General features: G+C 63.8%; 7 pseudogenes; all 7 read right to left on the reverse strand.

The window, feature by feature from the left end:
• Positions 1 to 3,302: 3,302 nt before the first annotated feature.
• On the reverse strand, positions 3,303 to 3,411 carry LOC142872736 (uncharacterized; annotated as a pseudogene).
• Positions 3,412 to 6,860: 3,449 nt separating this feature from the next.
• LOC142872737 (uncharacterized) lies at positions 6,861 to 6,969 on the reverse strand (annotated as a pseudogene).
• A 3,462-nt stretch (positions 6,970 to 10,431) lies between these two features.
• Positions 10,432 to 10,540, reverse strand: LOC142872738 (uncharacterized; annotated as a pseudogene).
• Positions 10,541 to 13,982: 3,442 nt separating this feature from the next.
• Positions 13,983 to 14,091, reverse strand: LOC142872739 (uncharacterized; annotated as a pseudogene).
• Positions 14,092 to 17,540: 3,449 nt separating this feature from the next.
• LOC142872653 (uncharacterized) lies at positions 17,541 to 17,649 on the reverse strand (annotated as a pseudogene).
• Positions 17,650 to 21,111: 3,462 nt separating this feature from the next.
• Positions 21,112 to 21,220, reverse strand: LOC142872654 (uncharacterized; annotated as a pseudogene).
• A 3,446-nt stretch (positions 21,221 to 24,666) lies between these two features.
• LOC142872740 (uncharacterized) lies at positions 24,667 to 24,775 on the reverse strand (annotated as a pseudogene).
• Positions 24,776 to 25,322: the final 547 nt, after the last annotated feature.

Below are 25,322 nucleotides of genomic sequence, written 5' to 3' on the forward strand. Positions count from 1 at the left end.
GGGCTCCCAGGGACGGGGGTGACAGGCGGGGCGGGCAGGGAGCGGCGGGCCGGGGTTGGGGGCTGTCTCTCTATACACACACACTCACACTCAGTCTCTCACACTCACACAAGATGCGCCTCCACGGCTGGACCCGCCAAGGTGGAGACCTTCCAGCCCCCCTCCTCTCCTCGCCTGGCCTCCTTCACCTCCCCGCCCCCACCCCCAGCGCCGCTGACTGCGCACGGGCGGGCGGGGCGCTCGCCCTTTGACCCCAGCCAGGGGCCGCCCTCCCCCACAACCCCTTTCAGCTGCTCCCCCCACCCTGTGGCCGGGCGGCCGCCTGTTCCCCCGGGCCAGGGCTGGGGCACAGCGCACGGGGGAGGGGAGCGAGTGTATGGGGCGTCTCTCTCTCTCTCGGGATGTGTCCCATGGGTGGGGTGGGGTGGCGTGGTTTGTGGGGCGCTGAAGAAATCAGTCCCCTCCATCTCCTACCTCTGGAAAACCCCCGAGCCCTTGGAGAACTGCCGGCACCGCTTCGTGGGGGCCGGGACCCTCCTCTGTGTCCTCCTGTGGCCCAGTCCAAGGGGCCTGGGCCTGGCCGGGGCTGCATTGGACCCCGACCACCCTGGCGTGTGGACTCGCTAACAATCGGCGATTAGATATTGGATTCCAGCGTCATTGAGGTCATTTCACTAATGAGTGCACCGGAAAGAGTTTCCTAATCCATCTGTGAGGGTGGCAACTGAAAGAGAATTTGAAAGCTGACAGAATAGGCGAGGAAAGGCATAGGAGATTTCCACACCCAGTAGGGAAGCCTTTCCCGAAATGGAAGAAAGAAAGGAGCAAACAGAGACACACCGGTAGCCCGCCCGGATCAGAGTCTGCCCCTGAGAGAAAGCACCCTGACCAGGTTCACCCGTGGGTGGGTGGCGAGCTAGCGGCATTCAGAAGAGCGAGGCCCGCAGTCTGTGCAGAAGACACCTGCACTCGGGTGTGTGTGGCGGCACAATTCCCAAGCAGCTCCAGATGTTAAACCAAGGAGAAGCCAGGGAGTTCCCAACGCCCCAGGTGTCCTCAGCCCACGACTGGCTGCTGTGGGAATGCGAAGCCCGGCTCCTTGTCTCAGAGCGGGGCAACCAGGAGGTGTGATGTCCACCCCGGGGTTCCTAGGAGGATCAGGCTGAAGCTGGGACTTGGCCTGAAAGTGTCCCCTCGCATGGCCACCCCCTTCCCCTTCCTGCTCCTCTACTCCTGGTGCCCCTCCATCCAGGGGCCAGACCTTAAAGAGTCACCCGCAAGAGAATCCTGGTCCCAAAGGAGCCTTCTGGGGGACCCGTGCTGAGAGAGGTTGTGGGCATGGCCCGCTGGGGCTCTGCCCGACCCAGGGCTGAGAGATGCAACCTCCCAGCTCTGGGTCCCTGCAGGAAGTGTTGGCAAGCACAGGGCCAGTCCTCCAAAGGCCCAGGTGCAGGGAGCCCAGGCCAAGCAGCCCGTGGAAGAAGCCACATGCTGTGCCACCCCGGGGAACACGACTGCAGGCCACGGCCCTTCCCGCCTCCTCCTCCTCCTCCTCCTCCTCCTCCTCCCACCCTGCCCCCGCCCCCGCCCCCACATGGCGCAGGGCCCAGAGACACCTCAGACACTTGCTACCCAAAGTGCAAAGGGCATCAGTTGCTCCTCCAAACCCCCCCCCCAGCCCAGCAGACCGCGTTGTCCAGCCAGCCCCCGGGCCTCCCTGGGGTGCCCAGCACAAAAGTGCAGACACCCACCGGACCCTCAATCTCAGTTTTCGGATGTTTTTGCCACTCTAAGGACCCGCAGGCCAGCTGGGCCTTCTGGCAGGACAGAGAGCCCCGGAATCCGACGTGGAGAGCTGGGTGTACGTCCCCATGAGGAGCCGGTCCCCACCTCCGCGGCTCCCCCCTTGCGGGGAGTGGCAGCCGCGGGGCCTCAGAGAAGACACCAGGCTGGGCCCCCGCGGCACAGCGGGAGCACGTCCCCCGCAGGCCACTTAGCGAGGGCGGCAGGCGGACGGTTGGGTTGCGCGAGACGCTGCGGCCACCCTGCTACCGGGTTCCTGGGAGGGCGTCCTGGAAGCAGCGTCCACACCAAGCCCTTGGAAGGCCCAGGCGACGGAGGAGCCCCGTCAGGCAGGGGCCGAGGACGGTGACAGGTGACAGGTGACAGGCCGGGCGGGAAGGAGTCAGTCAGGCAGGGGCCGAGGAGGAGACGGGCTGGGTAAGGGTTAGGGTTAGAGTCAGGGCACAAGTCACAATCGCAAAGACCTGGAAGTGACCCGAGTGCCCATCGACCCACGAGTGCGTCAATAAAATGTGGCGCGTGGACACCACGGAGTGCTATTCGGCTGTGAGGAACAGCGGTGAGAGGGCACCTCTCGTGGTTCTCCTGGCCAGAGCTGGAACCCGTTCCAGTAAGCCAGGTATCCCAAGAATGGACACACGAGCACCACGTGCTCGCGCTCACCGGCAAATGGGTACGAACCGATGGACACCTAAGTGGACACAGAGGAATCACCTTCATCGGGTGGGTGTCGGGCGGGCGTGGGGAGGGGATGGGCATACACATCCCTTAGGAACGGGGTGGGTGCGCACCCACTGGGGGATGGGCGCACTTGAAGCTCTGACCCGAGGGGGGAGGCGGGGAGAGGGCGATGTACCCGACCTTAACATTGGTGCCCCCACAATACGCTGGAACAACATGAGAGGTAAATGAATAAGAACACAGGGGGTAGGGGGGCACGGGCAACACATGTCACCTTAATACTTGGACTCCCATCATCTGCTTGAAAAGAGAGAGAAAAGAAAATGCAATACTAGAGATAAGAGACACTTTTTAAAAATAATGAATCCGAAGAGAAAAGTCAAAGGAGGCCTGTGGAGCAGGTCTGGGTGTGACTCCGGATCCCCCAACATCAGGTGCCACCACCAAAGATTCCTGCGTGTAGCCCATAGAACCCCAAAAGCAACGGGACGAGTTCTGGTCACATACTCCCTCAAAATGACATCCTGGCCTTCTTCTGCAACTCCCTCCCCTCTCAGACTCTCAAGGTTTCCTCCAGCGTGTCGGTTCCCACAGAGCAGACCTTTGGTCTGAGACCTGACAGTCCAGAAGCCACGCATGCTGCCGCGTGGCGGCGGTGTCGCGGCTCGGGACAAGAGGAGGCCCCACAGTGCGGGCTGGGGCGCCAGGCACCGCGGCGGGCGCTGAGGGTGGGGGTCACCCCCACCCGGGGCCGCCCCCGCACTCCCAGAAACGCGACAGAACCAGAGGCAAAAAAAAAAAAAAGAAGAAGAAGAAGAAGCCTACGGCACCCGGTATTCCCGGGCGGTCTCCCATCCAAGTTCTAACCAGGCCCGACCCTGCTTAGCTTCCGAGACCGGGCGCGTTCGGGGTGGTGTGGCCGTGGACGGCGGAGGGCGCCCCTGCCCCGCTCAAGAAGCGGAGCCTCTCTGCGCTTCCCCGCCGCCTCCTCCCGCCCCAGGCCCCGCGCCGGCGCTGACCCGCGCCGGGCCGGGCCTGTTGAGTTCGCCGGCCGGGTCCGGCGGGCTCCCAGGGACGGGGGTGACAGGCGGGGCGGGCAGGGAGCGGCGGGCCGGGGTTGGGGGCTGTCTCTCTATACACACACACTCACACTCAGTCTCTCACTCACACTCACACAAGATGCGCCTCCACGGCTGGACCCGCCAAGGTGGAGACCTTCCAGCCCCCCTCCTCTCCTCGCCTGGCCTCCTTCACCTCCCCGCCCCCACCCCCAGCGCCGCTGACTGCGCACGGGCGGGCGGGGCGCTCGCCCTTTGACCCCAGCCAGGGGCCGCCCTCCCCCACAACCCCTTTCAGCTGCTCCCCCCACCCTGTGGCCGGGCGGCCGCCTGTTCCCCCGGGCCAGGGCTGGGGCACAGCGCACGGGGGAGGGGAGCGAGTGTATGGGGCGTCTCTCTCTCTCTCTCTCTCTCGGGATGTGTCCCATGGGTGGGGTGGGGTGGCGTGGTTTGTGGGGCGCTGAAGAAATCAGTCCCCTCCATCTCCTCCCTCTGGAAAACCCCCGAGCCCTTGGAGAACTGCCGGCAACGCTACCGTGGGGGCCGGGACCCTCCTCTGTGTCCTCCTGTGGCCCAGTCCAAGGGGCCTGGGCCTGGCCGGGGCTGCATTGGACCCCAACCACCCTGGCGTGTGGACTCGCTAACAATCGGCGATTAGATATTGGATTCCAGCGTCATTGAGGTCATTTCACTAATGAGTGCACCGGAAAGAGTTTCCTAATCCATCTGTGAGGGTGGCAACTGAAAGAGAATTTGAAAGCTGACAGAATAGGCGAGGAAAGGCATAGGAGATTTCCACACCCAGTAGGGAAGCCTTTCCCGAAATGGAAGAAAGAAAGGAGCAAACAGAGACACACCGGTAGCCCGCCCGGATCAGAGTCTGCCCCTGAGAGAAAGCACCCTGACCAGGTTCACCCGTGGGTGGGTGGCGAGCTAGCGGCATTCAGAAGAGCGAGGCCCGCAGTCTGTGCAGAAGACACCTGCACTCGGGTGTGTGTGGCGGCACAATTCCCAAGCAGCTCCAGATGTTAAACCAAGGAGAAGCCAGGGAGTTCCCAACGCCCCAGGTGTCCTCAGCCCACGACTGGCTGCTGTGGGAATGCGAAGCCCGGCTCCTTGTCTCAGAGCGGGGCAACCAGGAGGTGTGATGTCCACCCCGGGGTTCCTAGGAGGATCAGGCTGAAGCTGGGACTTGGCCTGAAAGTGTCCCCTCGCATGGCCACCCCCTTCCCCTTCCTGCTCCTCTACTCCTGGTGCCCCTCCATCCAGGGGCCAGACCTTAAAGAGTCACCCGCAAGAGAATCCTGGTCCCAAAGGAGCCTTCTGGGGGACCCGTGCTGAGAGAGGTTGTGGGCATGGCCCGCTGGGGCTCTGCCCGACCCAGGGCTGAGAGATGCAACCTCCCAGCTCTGGGTCCCTGCAGGAAGTGTTGGCAAGCACAGGGCCAGTCCTCCAAAGGCCCAGGTGCAGGGAGCCCAGGCCAAGCAGCCCGTGGAAGAAGCCACATGCTGTGCCACCCCGGGGAACACGACTGCAGGCCACGGCCCTTCCCGCCTCCTCCTCCTCCTCCTCCTCCTCCTCCTCCCACCCTGCCCCCGCCCCCGCCCCCACATGGCGCAGGGCCCAGAGACACCTCAGACACTTGCTACCCAAAGTGCAAAGGGCATCAGTTGCTCCTCCAAACCCCCCCCCCAGCCCAGCAGACCGCGTTGTCCAGCCAGCCCCCGGGCCTCCCTGGGGTGCCCAGCACAAAAGTGCAGACACCCACCGGACCCTCAATCTCAGTTTTCGGATGTTTTTGCCACTCTAAGGACCCGCAGGCCAGCTGGGCCTTCTGGCAGGACAGAGAGCCCCGGAATCCGACGTGGAGAGCTGGGTGTACGTCCCCATGAGGAGCCGGTCCCCACCTCCGCGGCTCCCCCCTTGCGGGGAGTGGCAGCCGCGGGGCCTCAGAGAAGACACCAGGCTGGGCCCCCGCGGCACAGCGGGAGCACGTCCCCCGCAGGCCACTTAGCGAGGGCGGCAGGCGGACGGTTGGGTTGCGCGAGACGCTGCGGCCACCCTGCTACCGGGTTCCTGGGAGGGCGTCCTGGAAGCAGCGTCCACACCAAGCCCTTGGAAGGCCCAGGCGACGGAGGAGCCCCGTCAGGCAGGGGCCGAGGACGGTGACAGGTGACAGGTGACAGGCCGGGCGGGAAGGAGTCAGTCAGGCAGGGGCCGAGGAGGAGACGGGCTGGGTAAGGGTTAGGGTTAGAGTCAGGGCACAAGTCACAATCGCAAAGACCTGGAAGTGACCCGAGTGCCCATCGACCCACGAGTGCGTCAATAAAATGTGGCGCGTGGACACCACGGAGTGCTATTCGGCTGTGAGGAACAGCGGTGAGAGGGCACCTCTCGTGGTTCTCCTGGCCAGAGCTGGAACCCGTTCCAGTAAGCCAGGTATCCCAAGAATGGACACACGAGCACCACGTGCTCGCGCTCACCGGCAAATGGGTACGAACCGATGGACACCTAAGTGGACACAGAGGAATCACCTTCATCGGGTGGGTGTCGGGCGGGCGTGGGGAGGGGATGGGCATACACATCCCTTAGGAACGGGGTGGGTGCGCACCCACTGGGGGATGGGCGCACTTGAAGCTCTGACCCGAGGGGGGAGGCGGGGAGAGGGCGATGTACCCGACCTTAACATTGGTGCCCCCACAATACGCTGGAACAACATGAGAGGTAAATGAATAAGAACACAGGGGGTAGGGGGGCACGGGCAACACATGTCACCTTAATACTTGGACTCCCATCATCTGCTTGAAAAGAGAGAGAAAAGAAAATGCAATACTAGAGATAAGAGACACTTTTTAAAAATAATGAATCCGAAGAGAAAAGTCAAAGGAGGCCTGTGGAGCAGGTCTGGGTGTGACTCCGGATCCCCCAACATCAGGTGCCACCACCAAAGATTCCTGCGTGTAGCCCATAGAACCCCAAAAGCAACGGGACGAGTTCTGGTCACATACTCCCTCAAAATGACATCCTGGCCTTCTTCTGCAACTCCCTCCCCTCTCAGACTCTCAAGGTTTCCTCCAGCGTGTCGGTTCCCACAGAGCAGACCTTTGGTCTGAGACCTGACAGTCCAGAAGCCACGCATGCTGCCGCGTGGCGGCGGTGTCGCGGCTCGGGACAAGAGGAGGCCCCACAGTGCGGGCTGGGGCGCCAGGCACCGCGGCGGGCGCTGAGGGTGGGGGTCACCCCCACCCGGGGCCGCCCCCGCACTCCCAGAAACGCGACAGAACCAGAGGCAAAAAAAAAAAAAAAAGAAGAAGAAGAAGCCTACGGCACCCGGTATTCCCGGGCGGTCTCCCATCCAAGTTCTAACCAGGCCCGACCCTGCTTAGCTTCCGAGACCGGGCGCGTTCGGGGTGGTGTGGCCGTGGACGGCGGAGGGCGCCCCTGCCCCGCTCAAGAAGCGGAGCCTCTCTGCGCTTCCCCGCCGCCTCCTCCCGCCCCAGGCCCCGCGCCGGCGCTGACCCGCGCCGGGCCGGGCCTGTTGAGTTCGCCGGCCGGGTCCGGCGGGCTCCCAGGGACGGGGGTGACAGGCGGGGCGGGCAGGGAGCGGCGGGCCGGGGTTGGGGGCTGTCTCTCTATACACACACACTCACACTCAGTCTCTCACTCACACTCACACAAGATGCGCCTCCACGGCTGGACCCGCCAAGGTGGAGACCTTCCAGCCCCCCTCCTCTCCTCGCCTGGCCTCCTTCACCTCCCCGCCCCCACCCCCAGCGCCGCTGACTGCGCACGGGCGGGCGGGGCGCTCGCCCTTTGACCCCAGCCAGGGGCCGCCCTCCCCCACAACCCCTTTCAGCTGCTCCCCCCACCCTGTGGCCGGGCGGCCGCCTGTTCCCCCGGGCCAGGGCTGGGGCACAGCGCACGGGGGAGGGGAGCGAGTGTATGGGGCGTCTCTCTCTCTCTCTCTCTCTCTCTCGGGATGTGTCCCATGGGTGGGGTGGGGTGGCGTGGTTTGTGGGGCGCTGAAGAAATCAGTCCCCTCCATCTCCTCCCTCTGGAAAACCCCCGAGCCCTTGGAGAACTGCCGGCAACGCTACCGTGGGGGCCGGGACCCTCCTCTGTGTCCTCCTGTGGCCCAGTCCAAGGGGCCTGGGCCTGGCCGGGGCTGCATTGGACCCCAACCACCCTGGCGTGTGGACTCGCTAACAATCGGCGATTAGATATTGGATTCCAGCGTCATTGAGGTCATTTCACTAATGAGTGCACCGGAAAGAGTTTCCTAATCCATCTGTGAGGGTGGCAACTGAAAGAGAATTTGAAAGCTGACAGAATAGGCGAGGAAAGGCATAGGAGATTTCCACACCCAGTAGGGAAGCCTTTCCCGAAATGGAAGAAAGAAAGGAGCAAACAGAGACACACCGGTAGCCCGCCCGGATCAGAGTCTGCCCCTGAGAGAAAGCACCCTGACCAGGTTCACCCGTGGGTGGGTGGCGAGCTAGCGGCATTCAGAAGAGCGAGGCCCGCAGTCTGTGCAGAAGACACCTGCACTCGGGTGTGTGTGGCGGCACAATTCCCAAGCAGCTCCAGATGTTAAACCAAGGAGAAGCCAGGGAGTTCCCAACGCCCCAGGTGTCCTCAGCCCACGACTGGCTGCTGTGGGAATGCGAAGCCCGGCTCCTTGTCTCAGAGCGGGGCAACCAGGAGGTGTGATGTCCACCCCGGGGTTCCTAGGAGGATCAGGCTGAAGCTGGGACTTGGCCTGAAAGTGTCCCCTCGCATGGCCACCCCCTTCCCCTTCCTGCTCCTCTACTCCTGGTGCCCCTCCATCCAGGGGCCAGACCTTAAAGAGTCACCCGCAAGAGAATCCTGGTCCCAAAGGAGCCTTCTGGGGGACCCGTGCTGAGAGAGGTTGTGGGCATGGCCCGCTGGGGCTCTGCCCGACCCAGGGCTGAGAGATGCAACCTCCCAGCTCTGGGTCCCTGCAGGAAGTGTTGGCAAGCACAGGGCCAGTCCTCCAAAGGCCCAGGTGCAGGGAGCCCAGGCCAAGCAGCCCGTGGAAGAAGCCACATGCTGTGCCACCCCGGGGAACACGACTGCAGGCCACGGCCCTTCCCGCCTCCTCCTCCTCCTCCTCCTCCTCCTCCTCCTCCTCCTCCCACCCTGCCCCCGCCCCCGCCCCCACATGGCGCAGGGCCCAGAGACACCTCAGACACTTGCTACCCAAAGTGCAAAGGGCATCAGTTGCTCCTCCAAACCCCCCCCCCAGCCCAGCAGACCGCGTTGTCCAGCCAGCCCCCGGGCCTCCCTGGGGTGCCCAGCACAAAAGTGCAGACACCCACCGGACCCTCAATCTCAGTTTTCGGATGTTTTTGCCACTCTAAGGACCCGCAGGCCAGCTGGGCCTTCTGGCAGGACAGAGAGCCCCGGAATCCGACGTGGAGAGCTGGGTGTACGTCCCCATGAGGAGCCGGTCCCCACCTCCGCGGCTCCCCCCTTGCGGGGAGTGGCAGCCGCGGGGCCTCAGAGAAGACACCAGGCTGGGCCCCCGCGGCACAGCGGGAGCACGTCCCCCGCAGGCCACTTAGCGAGGGCGGCAGGCGGACGGTTGGGTTGCGCGAGACGCTGCGGCCACCCTGCTACCGGGTTCCTGGGAGGGCGTCCTGGAAGCAGCGTCCACACCAAGCCCTTGGAAGGCCCAGGCGACGGAGGAGCCCCGTCAGGCAGGGGCCGAGGACGGTGACAGGTGACAGGTGACAGGCCGGGCGGGAAGGAGTCAGTCAGGCAGGGGCCGAGGAGGAGACGGGCTGGGTAAGGGTTAGGGTTAGAGTCAGGGCACAAGTCACAATCGCAAAGACCTGGAAGTGACCCGAGTGCCCATCGACCCACGAGTGCGTCAATAAAATGTGGCGCGTGGACACCACGGAGTGCTATTCGGCTGTGAGGAACAGCGGTGAGAGGGCACCTCTCGTGGTTCTCCTGGCCAGAGCTGGAACCCGTTCCAGTAAGCCAGGTATCCCAAGAATGGACACACGAGCACCACGTGCTCGCGCTCACCGGCAAATGGGTACGAACCGATGGACACCTAAGTGGACACAGAGGAATCACCTTCATCGGGTGGGTGTCGGGCGGGCGTGGGGAGGGGATGGGCATACACATCCCTTAGGAACGGGGTGGGTGCGCACCCACTGGGGGATGGGCGCACTTGAAGCTCTGACCCGAGGGGGGAGGCGGGGAGAGGGCGATGTACCCGACCTTAACATTGGTGCCCCCACAATACGCTGGAACAACATGAGAGGTAAATGAATAAGAACACAGGGGGTAGGGGGGCACGGGCAACACATGTCACCTTAATACTTGGACTCCCATCATCTGCTTGAAAAGAGAGAGAAAAGAAAATGCAATACTAGAGATAAGAGACACTTTTTAAAAATAATGAATCCGAAGAGAAAAGTCAAAGGAGGCCTGTGGAGCAGGTCTGGGTGTGACTCCGGATCCCCCAACATCAGGTGCCACCACCAAAGATTCCTGCGTGTAGCCCATAGAACCCCAAAAGCAACGGGACGAGTTCTGGTCACATACTCCCTCAAAATGACATCCTGGCCTTCTTCTGCAACTCCCTCCCCTCTCAGACTCTCAAGGTTTCCTCCAGCGTGTCGGTTCCCACAGAGCAGACCTTTGGTCTGAGACCTGACAGTCCAGAAGCCACGCATGCTGCCGCGTGGCGGCGGTGTCGCGGCTCGGGACAAGAGGAGGCCCCACAGTGCGGGCTGGGGCGCCAGGCACCGCGGCGGGCGCTGAGGGTGGGGGTCACCCCCACCCGGGGCCGCCCCCGCACTCCCAGAAACGCGACAGAACCAGAGGCAAAAAAAAAAAAAAAAGAAGAAGAAGAAGCCTACGGCACCCGGTATTCCCGGGCGGTCTCCCATCCAAGTTCTAACCAGGCCCGACCCTGCTTAGCTTCCGAGACCGGGCGCGTTCGGGGTGGTGTGGCCGTGGACGGCGGAGGGCGCCCCTGCCCCGCTCAAGAAGCGGAGCCTCTCTGCGCTTCCCCGCCGCCTCCTCCCGCCCCAGGCCCCGCGCCGGCGCTGACCCGCGCCGGGCCGGGCCTGTTGAGTTCGCCGGCCGGGTCCGGCGGGCTCCCAGGGACGGGGGTGACAGGCGGGGCGGGCAGGGAGCGGCGGGCCGGGGTTGGGGGCTGTCTCTCTATACACACACACTCACACTCAGTCTCTCACTCACACTCACACAAGATGCGCCTCCACGGCTGGACCCGCCAAGGTGGAGACCTTCCAGCCCCCCTCCTCTCCTCGCCTGGCCTCCTTCACCTCCCCGCCCCCACCCCCAGCGCCGCTGACTGCGCACGGGCGGCGGGGCGCTCGCCCTTTGACCCCAGCCAGGGGCCGCCCTCCCCCACAACCCCTTTCAGCTGCTCCCCCCACCCTGTGGCCGGGCGGCCGCCTGTTCCCCCGGGCCAGGGCTGGGGCACAGCGCACGGGGGAGGGGAGCGAGTGTATGGGGCGTCTCTCTCTCTCTCGGGATGTGTCCCATGGGTGGGGTGGGGTGGCGTGGTTTGTGGGGCGCTGAAGAAATCAGTCCCCTCCATCTCCTACCTCTGGAAAACCCCCGAGCCCTTGGAGAACTGCCGGCACCGCTTCGTGGGGGCCGGGACCCTCCTCTGTGTCCTCCTGTGGCCCAGTCCAAGGGGCCTGGGCCTGGCCGGGGCTGCATTGGACCCCGACCACCCTGGCGTGTGGACTCGCTAACAATCGGCGATTAGATATTGGATTCCAGCGTCATTGAGGTCATTTCACTAATGAGTGCACCGGAAAGAGTTTCCTAATCCATCTGTGAGGGTGGCAACTGAAAGAGAATTTGAAAGCTGACAGAATAGGCGAGGAAAGGCATAGGAGATTTCCACACCCAGTAGGGAAGCCTTTCCCGAAATGGAAGAAAGAAAGGAGCAAACAGAGACACACCGGTAGCCCGCCCGGATCAGAGTCTGCCCCTGAGAGAAAGCACCCTGACCAGGTTCACCCGTGGGTGGGTGGCGAGCTAGCGGCATTCAGAAGAGCGAGGCCCGCAGTCTGTGCAGAAGACACCTGCACTCGGGTGTGTGTGGCGGCACAATTCCCAAGCAGCTCCAGATGTTAAACCAAGGAGAAGCCAGGGAGTTCCCAACGCCCCAGGTGTCCTCAGCCCACGACTGGCTGCTGTGGGAATGCGAAGCCCGGCTCCTTGTCTCAGAGCGGGGCAACCAGGAGGTGTGATGTCCACCCCGGGGTTCCTAGGAGGATCAGGCTGAAGCTGGGACTTGGCCTGAAAGTGTCCCCTCGCATGGCCACCCCCTTCCCCTTCCTGCTCCTCTACTCCTGGTGCCCCTCCATCCAGGGGCCAGACCTTAAAGAGTCACCCGCAAGAGAATCCTGGTCCCAAAGGAGCCTTCTGGGGGACCCGTGCTGAGAGAGGTTGTGGGCATGGCCCGCTGGGGCTCTGCCCGACCCAGGGCTGAGAGATGCAACCTCCCAGCTCTGGGTCCCTGCAGGAAGTGTTGGCAAGCACAGGGCCAGTCCTCCAAAGGCCCAGGTGCAGGGAGCCCAGGCCAAGCAGCCCGTGGAAGAAGCCACATGCTGTGCCACCCCGGGGAACACGACTGCAGGCCACGGCCCTTCCCGCCTCCTCCTCCTCCTCCTCCTCCTCCTCCTCCTCCCACCCTGCCCCCGCCCCCGCCCCCACATGGCGCAGGGCCCAGAGACACCTCAGACACTTGCTACCCAAAGTGCAAAGGGCATCAGTTGCTCCTCCAAACCCCCCCCCCAGCCCAGCAGACCGCGTTGTCCAGCCAGCCCCCGGGCCTCCCTGGGGTGCCCAGCACAAAAGTGCAGACACCCACCGGACCCTCAATCTCAGTTTTCGGATGTTTTTGCCACTCTAAGGACCCGCAGGCCAGCTGGGCCTTCTGGCAGGACAGAGAGCCCCGGAATCCGACGTGGAGAGCTGGGTGTACGTCCCCATGAGGAGCCGGTCCCCACCTCCGCGGCTCCCCCCTTGCGGGGAGTGGCAGCCGCGGGGCCTCAGAGAAGACACCAGGCTGGGCCCCCGCGGCACAGCGGGAGCACGTCCCCCGCAGGCCACTTAGCGAGGGCGGCAGGCGGACGGTTGGGTTGCGCGAGACGCTGCGGCCACCCTGCTACCGGGTTCCTGGGAGGGCGTCCTGGAAGCAGCGTCCACACCAAGCCCTTGGAAGGCCCAGGCGACGGAGGAGCCCCGTCAGGCAGGGGCCGAGGACGGTGACAGGTGACAGGTGACAGGCCGGGCGGGAAGGAGTCAGTCAGGCAGGGGCCGAGGAGGAGACGGGCTGGGTAAGGGTTAGGGTTAGAGTCAGGGCACAAGTCACAATCGCAAAGACCTGGAAGTGACCCGAGTGCCCATCGACCCACGAGTGCGTCAATAAAATGTGGCGCGTGGACACCACGGAGTGCTATTCGGCTGTGAGGAACAGCGGTGAGAGGGCACCTCTCGTGGTTCTCCTGGCCAGAGCTGGAACCCGTTCCAGTAAGCCAGGTATCCCAAGAATGGACACACGAGCACCACGTGCTCGCGCTCACCGGCAAATGGGTACGAACCGATGGACACCTAAGTGGACACAGAGGAATCACCTTCATCGGGTGGGTGTCGGGCGGGCGTGGGGAGGGGATGGGCATACACATCCCTTAGGAACGGGGTGGGTGCGCACCCACTGGGGGATGGGCGCACTTGAAGCTCTGACCCGAGGGGGGAGGCGGGGAGAGGGCGATGTACCCGACCTTAACATTGGTGCCCCCACAATACGCTGGAACAACATGAGAGGTAAATGAATAAGAACACAGGGGGTAGGGGGGCACGGGCAACACATGTCACCTTAATACTTGGACTCCCATCATCTGCTTGAAAAGAGAGAGAAAAGAAAATGCAATACTAGAGATAAGAGACACTTTTTAAAAATAATGAATCCGAAGAGAAAAGTCAAAGGAGGCCTGTGGAGCAGGTCTGGGTGTGACTCCGGATCCCCCAACATCAGGTGCCACCACCAAAGATTCCTGCGTGTAGCCCATAGAACCCCAAAAGCAACGGGACGAGTTCTGGTCACATACTCCCTCAAAATGACATCCTGGCCTTCTTCTGCAACTCCCTCCCCTCTCAGACTCTCAAGGTTTCCTCCAGCGTGTCGGTTCCCACAGAGCAGACCTTTGGTCTGAGACCTGACAGTCCAGAAGCCACGCATGCTGCCGCGTGGCGGCGGTGTCGCGGCTCGGGACAAGAGGAGGCCCCACAGTGCGGGCTGGGGCGCCAGGCACCGCGGCGGGCGCTGAGGGTGGGGGTCACCCCCACCCGGGGCCGCCCCCGCACTCCCAGAAACGCGACAGAACCAGAGGCAAAAAAAAAAAAAAAAGAAGAAGAAGAAGCCTACGGCACCCGGTATTCCCGGGCGGTCTCCCATCCAAGTTCTAACCAGGCCCGACCCTGCTTAGCTTCCGAGACCGGGCGCGTTCGGGGTGGTGTGGCCGTGGACGGCGGAGGGCGCCCCTGCCCCGCTCAAGAAGCGGAGCCTCTCTGCGCTTCCCCGCCGCCTCCTCCCGCCCCAGGCCCCGCGCCGGCGCTGACCCGCGCCGGGCCGGGCCTGTTGAGTTCGCCGGCCGGGTCCGGCGGGCTCCCAGGGACGGGGGTGACAGGCGGGGCGGGCAGGGAGCGGCGGGCCGGGGTTGGGGGCTGTCTCTCTATACACACACACTCACACTCAGTCTCTCACTCACACTCACACAAGATGCGCCTCCACGGCTGGACCCGCCAAGGTGGAGACCTTCCAGCCCCCCTCCTCTCCTCGCCTGGCCTCCTTCACCTCCCCGCCCCCACCCCCAGCGCCGCTGACTGCGCACGGGCGGGCGGGGCGCTCGCCCTTTGACCCCAGCCAGGGGCCGCCCTCCCCCACAACCCCTTTCAGCTGCTCCCCCCACCCTGTGGCCGGGCGGCCGCCTGTTCCCCCGGGCCAGGGCTGGGGCACAGCGCACGGGGGAGGGGAGCGAGTGTATGGGGCGTCTCTCTCTCTCTCTCGGGATGTGTCCCATGGGTGGGGTGGGGTGGCGTGGTTTGTGGGGCGCTGAAGAAATCAGTCCCCTCCATCTCCTACCTCTGGAAAACCCCCGAGCCCTTGGAGAACTGCCGGCACCGCTTCGTGGGGGCCGGGACCCTCCTCTGTGTCCTCCTGTGGCCCAGTCCAAGGGGCCTGGGCCTGGCCGGGGCTGCATTGGACCCCGACCACCCTGGCGTGTGGACTCGCTAACAATCGGCGATTAGATATTGGATTCCAGCGTCATTGAGGTCATTTCACTAATGAGTGCACCGGAAAGAGTTTCCTAATCCATCTGTGAGGGTGGCAACTGAAAGAGAATTTGAAAGCTGACAGAATAGGCGAGGAAAGGCATAGGAGATTTCCACACCCAGTAGGGAAGCCTTTCCCGAAATGGAAGAAAGAAAGGAGCAAACAGAGACACACCGGTAGCCCGCCCGGATCAGAGTCTGCCCCTGAGAGAAAGCACCCTGACCAGGTTCACCCGTGGGTGGGTGGCGAGCTAGCGGCATTCAGAAGAGCGAGGCCCGCAGTCTGTGCAGAAGACACCTGCACTCGGGTGTGTGTGGCGGCACAATTCCCAAGCAGCTCCAGATGTTAAACCAAGGAGAAGCCAGGGAGTTCCCAACGCCCCAGGTGTCCTCAGCCCACGACTGGCTGCTGTGGGAATGCGAAGCCCGGCTCCTTGTCTCAGAGCGGGGCAACCAGGAGGTGTGATGTCCACCCCGGGGTTCCTAGGAGGATCAGGCTGAAGCTGGGACTTGGCCTGAAAGTGTCCCCTCGCATGGCCACCCCCTTCCCCTTCCTGCTCCTCTACTCCTGGTGCCCCTCCATCCAGGGGCCAGACCTTAAAGAGTCACCCGCAAGAGAATCCTGGTCCCAAAGGAGCCTTCTGGGGGACCCGTGCTGAGAGAGGTTGTGGGCATGGCCCGCTGGGGCTCTGCCCGACCCAGGGCTGAGAGATGCAACCTCCCAGCTCTGGGTCCCTGCAGGAAGTGTTGGCAAGCACAGGGCCAGTCCTCCAAAGGCCCAGGTGCAGGGAGCCCAGGCCAAGCAGCCCGTGGAAGAAGCCACATGCTGTGCCACCCCGGGGAACACGACTGCAGGCCACGGCCCTTCCCGCCTCCTCCTCCTCCTCCTCCTCCTCCTCCTCCTCCTCCCACCCTGCCCCCGCCCCCGCCCCCACATGGCGCAGGGCCCAGAGACACCTCAGACACTTGCTACCCAAAGTGCAAAGGGCATCAGTTGCTCCTCCAAACCCCCCCCCAGCCCAGCAGACCGCGTTGTCCAGCCAGCCCCCGGGCCTCCCTGGGGTGCCCAGCACAAAAGTGCAGACACCCACCGGACCCTCAATCTCAGTTTTCGGATGTTTTTGCCACTCTAAGGACCCGCAGGCCAGCTGGGCCTTCTGGCAGGACAGAGAGCCCCGGAATCCGACGTGGAGAGCTGGGTGTACGTCCCCATGAGGAGCCGGTCCCCACCTCCGCGGCTCCCCCCTTGCGGGGAGTGGCAGCCGCGGGGCCTCAGAGAAGACACCAGGCTGGGCCCCCGCGGCACAGCGGGAGCACGTCCCCCGCAGGCCACTTAGCGAGGGCGGCAGGCGGACGGTTGGGTTGCGCGAGACGCTGCGGCCACCCTGCTACCGGGTTCCTGGGAGGGCGTCCTGGAAGCAGCGTCCACACCAAGCCCTTGGAAGGCCCAGGCGACGGAGGAGCCCCGTCAGGCAGGGGCCGAGGACGGTGACAGGTGACAGGTGACAGGCCGGGCGGGAAGGAGTCAGTCAGGCAGGGGCCGAGGAGGAGACGGGCTGGGTAAGGGTTAGGGTTAGAGTCAGGGCACAAGTCACAATCGCAAAGACCTGGAAGTGACCCGAGTGCCCATCGACCCACGAGTGCGTCAATAAAATGTGGCGCGTGGACACCACGGAGTGCTATTCGGCTGTGAGGAACAGCGGTGAGAGGGCACCTCTCGTGGTTCTCCTGGCCAGAGCTGGAACCCGTTCCAGTAAGCCAGGTATCCCAAGAATGGACACACGAGCACCACGTGCTCGCGCTCACCGGCAAATGGGTACGAACCGATGGACACCTAAGTGGACACAGAGGAATCACCTTCATCGGGTGGGTGTCGGGCGGGCGTGGGGAGGGGATGGGCATACACATCCCTTAGGAACGGGGTGGGTGCGCACCCACTGGGGGATGGGCGCACTTGAAGCTCTGACCCGAGGGGGGAGGCGGGGAGAGGGCGATGTACCCGACCTTAACATTGGTGCCCCCACAATACGCTGGAACAACATGAGAGGTAAATGAATAAGAACACAGGGGGTAGGGGGGCACGGGCAACACATGTCACCTTAATACTTGGACTCCCATCATCTGCTTGAAAAGAGAGAGAAAAGAAAATGCAATACTAGAGATAAGAGACACTTTTTAAAAATAATGAATCCGAAGAGAAAAGTCAAAGGAGGCCTGTGGAGCAGGTCTGGGTGTGACTCCGGATCCCCCAACATCAGGTGCCACCACCAAAGATTCCTGCGTGTAGCCCATAGAACCCCAAAAGCAACGGGACGAGTTCTGGTCACATACTCCCTCAAAATGACATCCTGGCCTTCTTCTGCAACTCCCTCCCCTCTCAGACTCTCAAGGTTTCCTCCAGCGTGTCGGTTCCCACAGAGCAGACCTTTGGTCTGAGACCTGACAGTCCAGAAGCCACGCATGCTGCCGCGTGGCGGCGGTGTCGCGGCTCGGGACAAGAGGAGGCCCCACAGTGCGGGCTGGGGCGCCAGGCACCGCGGCGGGCGCTGAGGGTGGGGGTCACCCCCACCCGGGGCCGCCCCCGCACTCCCAGAAACGCGACAGAACCAGAGGCAAAAAAAAAAAAAAAGAAGAAGAAGAAGAAGCCTACGGCACCCGGTATTCCCCGGCGGTCTCCCATCCAAGTTCTAACCAGGCCCGACCCTGCTTAGCTTCCGAGATCGGGCGCGTTCGGGGTGGTGTGGCCGTGGACGGCGGAGGGCGCCCCTGCCCCGCTCAAGAAGCGGAGCCTCTCTGCGCTTCCCCGCCGCCTCCTCCCGCCCCAGGCCCCGCGCCGGCGCTGACCCGCGCCGGGCCGGGCCTGTTGAGTTCGCCGGCCGGGTCCGGCGGGCTCCCAGGGACGGGGGTGACAGGCGGGGCGGGCAGGGAGCGGCGGGCCGGGGTTGGGGGCTGTCTCTCTATACACACACACTCACACTCAGTCTCTCACTCACACTCACACAAGATGCGCCTCCACGGCTGGACCCGCCAAGGTGGAGACCTTCCAGCCCCCTTCCTCTCCTCGCCTGGCCTCCTTCACCTCCCCGCCCCCACCCCCAGCGCCGCTGACTGCGCACGGGCGGGCGGGGCGCTCGCCCTTTGACCCCAGCCAGGGGCCGCCCTCCCCCACAACCCCTTTCAGCTGCTCCCCCCACCCTGTGGCCGGGCGGCCGCCTGTTCCCCCGGGCCAGGGCTGGGGCACAGCGCACGGGGGAGGGGAGCGAGTGTATGGGGCGTCTCTCTCTCTCTCGGGATGTGTCCCATGGGTGGGGTGGGGTGGCGTGGTTTGTGGGGCGCTGAAGAAATCAGTCCCCTCCATCTCCTCCCTCTGGAAAACCCCCGAGCCCTTGGAGAACTGCCGGCACCGCTTCGTGGGGGCCGGGACCCTCCTCTGTGTCCTCCTGTGGCCCAGTCCAAGGGGCCTGGGCCTGGCCGGGGCTGCATTGGACCCCGACCACCCTGGCGTGTGGACTCGCTAACAATCGGCGATTAGATATTGGATTCCAGCGTCATTGAGGTCATTTCACTAATGAGTGCACCGGAAAGAGTTTCCTAATCCATCTGTGAGGGTGGCAACTGAAAGAGAATTTGAAAGCTGACAGAATAGGCGAGGAAAGGCATAGGAGATTTCCACACCCAGTAGGGAAGCCTTTCCCGAAATGGAAGAAAGAAAGGAGCAAACAGAGACACACCGGTAGCCCGCCCGGATCAGAGTCTGCCCCTGAGAGAAAGCACCCTGACCAGGTTCACCCGTGGGTGGGTGGCGAGCTAGCGGCATTCAGAAGAGCGAGGCCCGCAGTCTGTGCAGAAGACACCTGCACTCGGGTGTGTGTGGCGGCACAATTCCCAAGCAGCTCCAGATGTTAAACCAAGGAGAAGCCAGGGAGTTCCCAACGCCCCAGGTGTCCTCAGCCCACGACTGGCTGCTGTGGGAATGCGAAGCCCGGCTCCTTGTCTCAGAGCGGGGCAACCAGGAGGTGTGATGTCCACCCCGGGGTTCCTAGGAGGATCAGGCTGAAGCTGGGACTTGGCCTGAAAGTGTCCCCTCGCATGGCCACCCCCTTCCCCTTCCTGCTCCTCTACTCCTGGTGCCCCTCCATCCAGGGGCCAGACCTTAAAGAGTCACCCGCAAGAGAATCCTGGTCCCAAAGGAGCCTTCTGGGGGACCCGTGCTGAGAGAGGTTGTGGGCATGGCCCGCTGGGGCTCTGCCCGACCCAGGGCTGAGAGATGCAACCTCCCAGCTCTGGGTCCCTGCAGGAAGTGTTGGCAAGCACAGGGCCAGTCCTCCAAAGGCCCAGGTGCAGGGAGCCCAGGCCAAGCAGCCCGTGGAAGAAGCCACATGCTGTGCCACCCCGGGGAACACGACTGCAGGCCACGGCCCTTCCCGCCTCCTCCTCCTCCTCCTCCTCCTCCTCCTCCTCCTCCTCCTCCCACCCTGCCCCCGCCCCCGCCCCCACATGGCGCAGGGCCCAGAGACACCTCAGACACTTGCTACCCAAAGTGCAAAGGGCATCAGTTGCTCCTCCAAACCCCCCCCCCAGCCCAGCAGACCGCGTTGTCCAGCCAGCCCCCGGGCCTCCCTGGGGTGCCCAGCACAAAAGTGCAGACACCCACCGGACCCTCAATCTCAGTTTTCGGATGTTTTTGCCACTCTAAGGACCCGCAGGCCAGCTGGGCCTTCTGGCAGGACAGAGAGCCCCGGAATCCGACGTGGAGAGCTGGGTGTACGTCCCCATGAGGAGCCGGTCCCCACCTCCGCGGCTCCCCCCTTGCGGGGAGTGGCAGCCGCGGGGCCTCAGAGAAGACACCAGGCTGGGCCCCCGCGGCACAGCGGGAGCACGTCCCCCGCAGGCCACTTAGCGAGGGCGGCAGGCGGACGGTTGGGTTGCTGGGTTGCGCGAGACGCTGCGGCCACCCTGCTACCGGGTTCCTGGGAGGGCGTCCTGGAAGCAGCGTCCACACCAAGCCCTTGGAAGGCCCAGGCGACGGAGGAGCCCCGTCAGGCAGGGGCCGAGGACGGTGACAGGTGACAGGTGACAGGCCGGGCGGGAAGGAGTCAGTCAGGCAGGGGCCGAGGAGGAGACGGGCTGGGTAAGGGTTAGGGTTAGAGTCAGGGCACAAGTCACAATCGCAAAGACCTGGAAGTGACCCGAGTGCCCATCGACCCACGAGTGCGTCAATAAAATGTGGCGCGTGGACACCACGGAGTGCTATTCGGCTGTGAGGAACAGCGGTGAGAGGGCACCTCTCGTGGTTCTCCTGGCCAGAGCTGGAACCCGTTCCAGTAAGCCAGGTATCCCAAGAATGGACACACGAGCACCACGTGCTCGCGCTCACCGGCAAATGGGTACGAACCGATGGACACCTAAGTGGACACAGAGGAATCACCTTCATCGGGTGGGTGTCGGGCGGGCGTGGGGAGGGGATGGGCATACACATCCCTTAGGAACGGGGTGGGTGCGCACCCACTGGGGGATGGGCGCACTTGAAGCTCTGACCCGAGGGGGGAGGCGGGGAGAGGGCGATGTACCCGACCTTAACATTGGTGCCCCCACAATACGCTGGAACAACATGAGAGGTAAATGAATAAGAACACAGGGGGTAGGGGGGCACGGGCAACACATGTCACCTTAATACTTGGACTCCCATCATCTGCTTGAAAAGAGAGAGAAAAGAAAATGCAATACTAGAGATAAGAGACACTTTTTAAAAATAATGAATCCGAAGAGAAAAGTCAAAGGAGGCCTGTGGAGCAGGTCTGGGTGTGACTCCGGATCCCCCAACATCAGGTGCCACCACCAAAGATTCCTGCGTGTAGCCCATAGAACCCCAAAAGCAACGGGACGAGTTCTGGTCACATACTCCCTCAAAATGACATCCTGGCCTTCTTCTGCAACTCCCTCCCCTCTCAGACTCTCAAGGTTTCCTCCAGCGTGTCGGTTCCCACAGAGCAGACCTTTGGTCTGAGACCTGACAGTCCAGAAGCCACGCATGCTGCCGCGTGGCGGCGGTGTCGCGGCTCGGGACAAGAGGAGGCCCCACAGTGCGGGCTGGGGCGCCAGGCACCGCGGCGGGCGCTGAGGGTGGGGGTCACCCCCACCCGGGGCCGCCCCCGCACTCCCAGAAACGCGACAGAACCAGAGGCAAAAAAAAAAAAAAAGAAGAAGAAGAAGAAGCCTACGGCACCCGGTATTCCCCGGCGGTCTCCCATCCAAGTTCTAACCAGGCCCGACCCTGCTTAGCTTCCGAGATCGGGCGCGTTCGGGGTGGTGTGGCCGTGGACGGCGGAGGGCGCCCCTGCCCCGCTCAAGAAGCGGAGCCTCTCTGCGCTTCCCCGCCGCCTCCTCCCGCCCCAGGCCCCGCGCCGGCGCTGACCCGCGCCGGGCCGGGCCTGTTGAGTTCGCCGGCCGGGTCCGGCGGGCTCCCAGGGACGGGGGTGACAGGCGGGGCGGGCAGGGAGCGGCGGGCCGGGGTTGGGGGCTGTCTCTCTATACACACACACTCACACTCAGTCTCTCACTCACACTCACACAAGATGCGCCTCCACGGCTGGACCCGCCAAGGTGGAGACCTTCCAGCCCCCCTCCTCTCCTCGCCTGGCCTCCTTCACCTCCCCGCCCCCACCCCCAGCGCCGCTGACTGCGCACGGGCGGGCGGGGCGCTCGCCCTTTGACCCCAGCCAGGGGCCGCCCTCCCCCACAACCCCTTTCAGCTGCTCCCCCCACCCTGTGGCCGGGCGGCCGCCTGTTCCCCCGGGCCAGGGCTGGGGCACAGCGCACGGGGGAGGGGAGCGAGTGTATGGGGCGTCTCTCTCTCTCTCGGGATGTGTCCCATGGGTGGGGTGGGGTGGCGTGGTTTGTGGGGCGCTGAAGAAATCAGTCCCCTCCATCTCCTCCCTCTGGAAAACCCCCGAGCCCTTGGAGAACTGCCGGCACCGCTTCGTGGGGGCCGGGACCCTCCTCTGTGTCCTCCTGTGGCCCAGTCCAAGGGGCCTGGGCCTGGCCGGGGCTGCATTGGACCCCAACCACCCTGGCGTGTGGACTCGCTAACAATCGGCGATTAGATATTGGATTCCAGCGTCATTGAGGTCATTTCACTAATGAGTGCACCGGAAAGAGTTTCCTAATCCATCTGTGAGGGTGGCAACTGAAAGAGAATTTGAAAGCTGACAGAATAGGCGAGGAAAGGCATAGGAGATTTCCACACCCAGTAGGGAAGCCTTTCCCGAAATGGAAGAAAGAAAGGAGCAAACAGAGACACACCGGTAGCCCGCCCGGATCAGAGTCTGCCCCTGAGAGAAAGCACCCTGACCAGGTTCACCCGTGGGTGGGTGGCGAGCTAGCGGCATTCAGAAGAGCGAGGCCCGCAGTCTGTGCAGAAGACACCTGCACTCGGGTGTGTGTGGCGGCACAATTCCCAAGCAGCTCCAGATGTTAAACCAAGGAGAAGCCAGGGAGTTCCCAACGCCCCAGGTGTCCTCAGCCCACGACTGGCTGCTGTGGGAATGCGAAGCCCGGCTCCTTGTCTCAGAGCGGGGCAACCAGGAGGTGTGATGTCCACCCCGGGGTTCCTAGGAGGATCAGGCTGAAGCTGGGACTTGGCCTGAAAGTGTCCCCTCGCATGGCCACCCCCTTCCCCTTCCTGCTCCTCTACTCCTGGTGCCCCTCCATCCAGGGGCCAGACCTTAAAGAGTCACCCGCAAGAGAATCCTGGTCCCAAAGGAGCCTTCTGGGGGACCCGTGCTGAGAGAGGTTGTGGGCATGGCCCGCTGGGGCTCTGCCCGACCCAGGGCTGAGAGATGCAACCTCCCAGCTCTGGGTCCCTGCAGGAAGTGTTGGCAAGCACAGGGCCAGTCCTCCAAAGGCCCAGGTGCAGGGAGCCCAGGCCAAGCAGCCCGTGGAAGAAGCCACATGCTGTGCCACCCCGGGGAACACGACTGCAGGCCACGGCCCTTCCCGCCTCCTCCTCCTCCTCCTCCTCCTCCTCCTCCTCCTCCCACCCTGCCCCCGCCCCCGCCCCCACATGGCGCAGGGCCCAGAGACACCTCAGACACTTGCTACCCAAAGTGCAAAGGGCATCAGTTGCTCCTCCAAACCCCCCCCCCAGCCCAGCAGACCGCGTTGTCCAGCCAGCCCCCGGGCCTCCCTGGGGTGCCCAGCACAAAAGTGCAGACACCCACCGGACCCTCAATCTCAGTTTTCGGATGTTTTTGCCACTCTAAGGACCCGCAGGCCAGCTGGGCCTTCTGGCAGGACAGAGAGCCCCGGAATCCGACGTGGAGAGCTGGGTGTACGTCCCCATGAGGAGCCGGTCCCCACCTCCGCGGCTCCCCCCTTGCGGGGAGTGGCAGCCGCGGGGCCTCAGAGAAGACACCAGGCTGGGCCCCCGCGGCACAGCGGGAGCACGTCCCCCGCAGGCCACTTAGCGAGGGCGGCAGGCGGACGGTTGGGTTGCGCGAGACGCTGCGGCCACCCTGCTACCGGGTTCCTGGGAGGGCGTCCTGGAAGCAGCGTCCACACCAAGCCCTTGGAAGGCCCAGGCGACGGAGGAGCCCCGTCAGGCAGGGGCCGAGGACGGTGACAGGTGACAGGTGACAGGCCGGGCGGGAAGGAGTCAGTCAGGCAGGGGCCGAGGAGGAGACGGGCTGGGTAAGGGTTAGGGTTAGAGTCAGGGCACAAGTCACAATCGCAAAGACCTGGAAGTGACCCGAGTGCCCATCGACCCACGAGTGCGTCAATAAAATGTGGCGCGTGGACACCACGGAGTGCTATTCGGCTGTGAGGAACAGCGGTGAGAGGGCACCTCTCGTGGTTCTCCTGGCCAGAGCTGGAACCCGTTCCAGTAAGCCAGGTATCCCAAGAATGGACACACGAGCACCACGTGCTCGCGCTCACCGGCAAATGGGTACGAACCGATGGACACCTAAGTGGACACAGAGGAATCACCTTCATCGGGTGGGTGTCGGGCGGGCGTGGGGAGGGGATGGGCATACACATCCCTTAGGAACGGGGTGGGTGCGCACCCACTGGGGGATGGGCGCACTTGAAGCTCTGACCCGAGGGGGGAGGCGGGGAGAGGGCGATGTACCCGACCTTAACATTGGTGCCCCCACAATACGCTGGAACAACATGAGAGGTAAATGAATAAGAACACAGGGGGTAGGGGGGCACGGGCAACACATGTCACCTTAATACTTGGACTCCCATCATCTGCTTGAAAAGAGAGAGAAAAGAAAATGCAATACTAGAGATAAGAGACACTTTTTAAAAATAATGAATCCGAAGAGAAAAGTCAAAGGAGGCCTGTGGAGCAGGTCTGGGTGTGACTCCGGATCCCCCAACATCAGGTGCCACCACCAAAGATTCCTGCGTGTAGCCCATAGAACCCCAAAAGCAACGGGACGAGTTCTGGTCACATACTCCCTCAAAATGACATCCTGGCCTTCTTCTGCAACTCCCTCCCCTCTCAGACTCTCAAGGTTTCCTCCAGCGTGTCGGTTCCCACAGAGCAGACCTTTGGTCTGAGACCTGACAGTCCAGAAGCCACGCATGCTGCCGCGTGGCGGCGGTGTCGCGGCTCGGGACAAGAGGAGGCCCCACAGTGCGGGCTGGGGCGCCAGGCACCGCGGCGGGCGCTGAGGGTGGGGGTCACCCCCACCCGGGGCCGCCCCCGCACTCCCAGAAACGCGACAGAACCAGAGGCAAAAAAAAAAAAAAAAGAAGAAGAAGAAGCCTACGGCACCCGGTATTCCCGGGCGGTCTCCCATCCAAGTTCTAACCAGGCCCGACCCTGCTTAGCTTCCGAGACCGGGCGCGTTCGGGGTGGTGTGGCCGTGGACGGCGGAGGGCGCCCCTGCCCCGCTCAAGAAGCGGAGCCTCTCTGCGCTTCCCCGCCGCCTCCTCCCGCCCCAGGCCCCGCGCCGGCGCTGACCCGCGCCGGGCCGGGCCTGTTGAGTTCGCCGGCCGGGTCCGGCGGGCTCCCAGGGACGGGGGTGACAGGCGGGGCGGGCAGGGAGCGGCGGGCCGGGGTTGGGGGCTGTCTCTCTATACACACACACTCACACTCAGTCTCTCACTCACACTCACACAAGATGCGCCTCCACGGCTGGACCCGCCAAGGTGGAGACCTTCCAGCCCCCCTCCTCTCCTCGCCTGGCCTCCTTCACCTCCCCGCCCCCACCCCCAGCGCCGCTGACTGCGCACGGGCGGGCGGGGCGCTCGCCCTTTGACCCCAGCCAGGGGCCGCCCTCCCCCACAACCCCTTTCAGCTGCTCCCCCCACCCTGTGGCCGGGCGGCCGCCTGTTCCCCCGGGCCAGGGCTGGGGCACAGCGCACGGGGGAGGGGAGCGAGTGTATGGGGCGTCTCTCTCTCTCTCTCGGGATGTG

This window comes from Microcebus murinus, chromosome 8, assembly GCF_040939455.1.
Source record: "Microcebus murinus isolate Inina chromosome 8, M.murinus_Inina_mat1.0, whole genome shotgun sequence".
NCBI classification, from domain to species: domain Eukaryota; kingdom Metazoa; phylum Chordata; class Mammalia; order Primates; family Cheirogaleidae; genus Microcebus; species Microcebus murinus.